Source organism: Capricornis sumatraensis, chromosome 2 (assembly GCF_032405125.1).
Source record: "Capricornis sumatraensis isolate serow.1 chromosome 2, serow.2, whole genome shotgun sequence".
In the NCBI taxonomy this organism is placed as follows: domain Eukaryota; kingdom Metazoa; phylum Chordata; class Mammalia; order Artiodactyla; family Bovidae; genus Capricornis; species Capricornis sumatraensis.
The window spans coordinates 148,567,881-148,572,293 of record NC_091070.1 but is presented as its reverse complement, the minus strand read 5'-3'; the positions used below and the strand labels follow the sequence as shown (position 1 = coordinate 148,572,293).

General features: G+C 39.6%; 1 non-coding gene across 1 annotated transcript; it reads left to right on the top strand.

The window, feature by feature from the left end:
• The first annotated feature begins 720 nt into the window (after nt 1–720).
• Nucleotides 721–792, top strand: TRNAF-GAA (transfer RNA phenylalanine (anticodon GAA)). Its single transcript has one exon. It is a non-coding gene; the product is annotated as a tRNA-Phe (tRNA).
• Nucleotides 793–4,413: the final 3,621 nt, after the last annotated feature.

The window sequence follows — 4,413 nt, the reverse complement described above, 5'->3', positions numbered from 1 at the left end:
AAGTATCTTCTATGAAACCAGTGCCTAGTAGCAAAAAGCTTGGTGACTGCTGATTATGAGATATAAATTTCCTTTAAATGAATTTTTTAAATCAAGGCAGTCAAATAAAAACAGAAGAATATTTTTAGGAACTGGTAAACTCCTTTCAGCCTTTATATGGTTAAATAATGATCCATAAAAGGGCGAGTGAAGAGGGAGTCTCTCTTCCAAATATTTATATTTTGTAAAAATAGCATGTTGTTTTCTGAGGAATAAGTATACCAAAGGAATAGAAGTCACAACAAGATCCACTTATATGTGAGAAAAAATGCTGATAAATATAGCACAAGTGCATGTATGTGTTATTTAGAAATGTGTGTTTAGAAACTGCTTACTATTTATTAAAAAATAAATAAGCTTGGGTCACTAATTTACATTGTATTAAAAAAAAACCAGTTCTGATGTTGTACATATTTATGTGCAAAAGATAAACTATGAAACTATTGTACTAACAGGAGGAATACTCCTGTAACTTGGAGCATAGGAAGGGACAGTCTTGGATAAAATTCCCAAAAGAAAACTCACGGTGCAAAACAATGAATGGATTTCACTGTATGGAATTAACTATCACTCTCCATGAAGAATGACATATTATGTATTATGTGATATATAATATGCTGTATTTCTATATAATTATATAACAATACATCTTTGCATGCTTGCTAAGTCACTTTGGAGGCTTCCCTGGTAGCTCAGATGGCAAAGTGTCTGCCTGAAATGCAGGAGACCCAGGTTCGATCCCTGGGTCGGGAAGATCCCCTGGAGAAGGAAATGGCAACCCACTCCAGTACTCTTGCCTGGAAAATTCCATGGACAGAGGAGCCTTGTAAGATACAGTCCATGGGGTCGCAAAGAGCTGGACATGACTGAAGTGACTTCATTTAAGTCACTTCAGTCATGTCCAACTCTTTGTGACCCTTTTGACTATGCCCCCCCCAGGCTCCTCTGTCCATGAGATTCTCCAGGCAAGAATACTGGAGTGAGTTGCCATGCTCTCTTCCAGGGGATTTTCTCAATCCAGGGATCAAACCCATGTCTCTTACATCTCCTGCATTGGCAGCAGGTTCTTTACCACTAGCGCCACTTGGGAAGCCCATAATAAAACATATACGGAAGGAATTCCTGAAATCACATTAAAAAAATGACAGAAAAACAATTCAAATGTGCAAATGTTTTCTACTTATAATTCACAGAAAGGGAAGCCCAAACTGACTGCAAGTATCATAAAAATACTCAAACTCATCAGAAATATGATAAATACAGTAAAAATAAAATAATGGTTTATCCATGTTAAAAGCAAAATGAAATTATCAGTACAGCATAACTTGTAGCAATTATGAGGGGATAGGAACATGCACTGCTGGTAAGATTATACCTATTCTAAACAACAATCTTACCAGCAATTATGTACATCTACACACTTAATTACATCCGTACACTCAGTCATCTGTACCGAGTGTACACTTGGTCATCTCTTCTAAGTGTATATACATTCTGAGTGTATGTACTGTGTATTTGGCCATCTTGATTTAAAAATCTGTTTATCACTGCCCATCCTTAGCATGTTCTTAACAAGTCTTCATTCTTCTTCAGTTCTGTGCACCTCTCCATAACCTTGCTGTGAATGTATACACACTTATGAGCATGGATTCATCCTGAGTGCTATGTGTTCATCCTTGCTGAACATATGCACATGCTATCTGAGTGGGTCTCAGGAAGCTCACTTCTGCAATATAACCCAGAGAAATTCTTTCATAGGTTTATAAAAAGACTTATGAAGGTATTCATTATCTAGCATAGCAGGGAGTTGGAAGGAATCTATTTGGGGAATACTTAAGGAAATGTGGAAGCTGCAGTTAGAAGCCACAAACTCATGGTATAAGAGATAAACGGATGCTTATAAAAACTGTATTGAAGGAATAAAGTAGGAAACAGAGCAATATTGTTTACATAAACTCAAAACACATACATAGTCACAAAAGCACTATATTTGAAAGCAATGCACGCATAAAGATATATCTAAATACATCAAAACAGGTATTTAGTAGGGGTACAGGAACATCAATGAGAATCAGGATCTAGGGTGAAGGAAGATGGGACTAAATAAGAGACGGACCTCATATCAACATGATGGCTTGTGCACATATATGAAAGAGACCTGCACAAGCAATAAGGGGGATTGTTGTCATTTATTTGCTAAGTCATGTCTGACTCTTTGTGACCTCATGTACTGTAGCCCACCAGGCTCCTTTCTCCAAGAGATTTCCCAGGCAAGAATACTGGAGTTAGTTGCCATTTCCTTCTCCAGGAGACCTTCCCAACACAGGGATCTAATCCAAGTGTCTCCCATTGGAGGTGGATTCTTTACCACTGAGCCACCTAGGAAGCCCAGTAAGGTGGATGTACCCCCTCACTTTTGAAGCGTTATAGTCCTGATCATGAGGAATATACTACTAACTTAACCTTTTGTAACTTACTCAGAGTGAGAAGTGAAAATTAAAAAGAATGAGAGAGCATCATACTGAATTGATAAAACAGACATTCACAAGTAATATGCATTGAGCATAGATGGCTGAGCATATAATATAAAGCTTTCTGAAGGTATTTTAGCACGTCTTCACCAAAAATTGTAGGAGATAACTCATTCATTCCTGGCTAAATGCTTCATTTGTATTTAGTTGGAATGATCTAATCATACTTTCTAATCTTATTTAAATATTTTTTTTTCCAAATTGCAGTAACTACACTTTGCAAAGTCATTGTTCCTAGATGGAATTAAATTACTTACCTTGGTAATGGAGAGTCACCAGAAGGATGTAAATGAGTTGTTAACACGGCACTTCATTGCCACAATAATTTAGAGCCTCTAGTTAGCTTGATGTGTCTGCAATAAATGTTTTATTATTTAGGAAAAATACACTATACAAGTTGCAATGTGCCATGCTCATTCATGCTGTAAATCAACAAAGATCAGCAGACTGAATAGAAAAATGAAAAGCTTATTTAGAAACTGACATAAGCTTTTAGATGAGCAGGGATGGTTGAAGTTAACTACATTCATTTTTCTTTGCTTGTCATAGTTGCCACTTGAATTTCACTGCTAAAGATAGAAGATAGTTTTGCTTTATGAAATTATATCCACAGAAGCAGTGTTTGCATTTATAGAGATATAGTCATAATAAAGTGGAATATAAAGAAGCCATACTAAAGTAACAGTAGCCCCAAATTTATGAAGTGTGAAGTGGGATTTTCTTCCCCACATCTCTAAATTCAGCGAAATCGTATGGAGATTATCATGTTGGAAACCAAGGTGTGACTTTATGTCCCGGGACTGTATAGTAATTGCCAGAGAATACAGTAAGACACCATACACTTTAGCATTTGTAGAAAGTCTGGCAATCTTTTCTTTATTTGCTTTGTTCTCATTTTGGCAAACTCAAACCCCCAGAAAAAACGTTATGCTCACATAATGCCAGGCACTGTGGCAAGACTGACATCAATGACTTAAGTGTGGATGCTGCTCTGCTTAACCGTTCAGTCGTGTAAGTTCCTGACCCCATGAAATGGAGCCCACCAGGCTCCTCTGCCCACGAGATTCTCCAGGCAAGAATACTGGAGTGGGTAATCCCCTTCTCCAGGTCATCTCCCCCACCAGGGATGGACCCAGGTCTCCTGCATTGCAGGCATATTCTTTACCATCTGAGCCCCCAGGAACCTAGAAAGTGCCAAAGTCAACTGCAGGTGACCTTCTTGGTACTGGAACAGTGAAGAGCAAACTCTTAGCTGTCACAGGAAGGCATTGCCCAGGGCTACAAATGACAAATTTTTTGGTGTAGAAGGGACACAGATAAATGGCATCCACCTGTCTTAGTGTTACCTCCTTCATAATAGCATCATAGCTCACCAATCAAGTCCCTAATTCTCACACATTACTTTATAAAACACATACTATATGGTGACCCTTCTCTGCTTAACAACTATTAAGGGTGCCATCATGTTACTGAGAGGACATGTGCCCGGGCCCAGCACACACAGACCGACTTCATTCCTTTGCTCGGGGCCTCGGGTGCTCCATCTGGGGTTCCTGGTGGGCACCAGAACTGAGCGCTGGTCTGGGCTCTACATTTACAAGACTCCTCTTTCAGGATCCTCATGGGAGGGCTCTGGTGACATTCGGCAGGCTTGAGCAGGCACAATCACACTCTCAGTTGCCCAACCCTGTGCTCACCCTGCATCTGTTCACCAGCACAGTCAGCTGCGTGGGACTGAGCATGAGCCAGGTTCCTTGCTAAAGGTCACTGGCAGGTAGCGAGAAAAGTAAGCTCTCAAATCATGGACCAAGTGGCTCCAGAGTCCCCACCCCAGCCTTGCTCT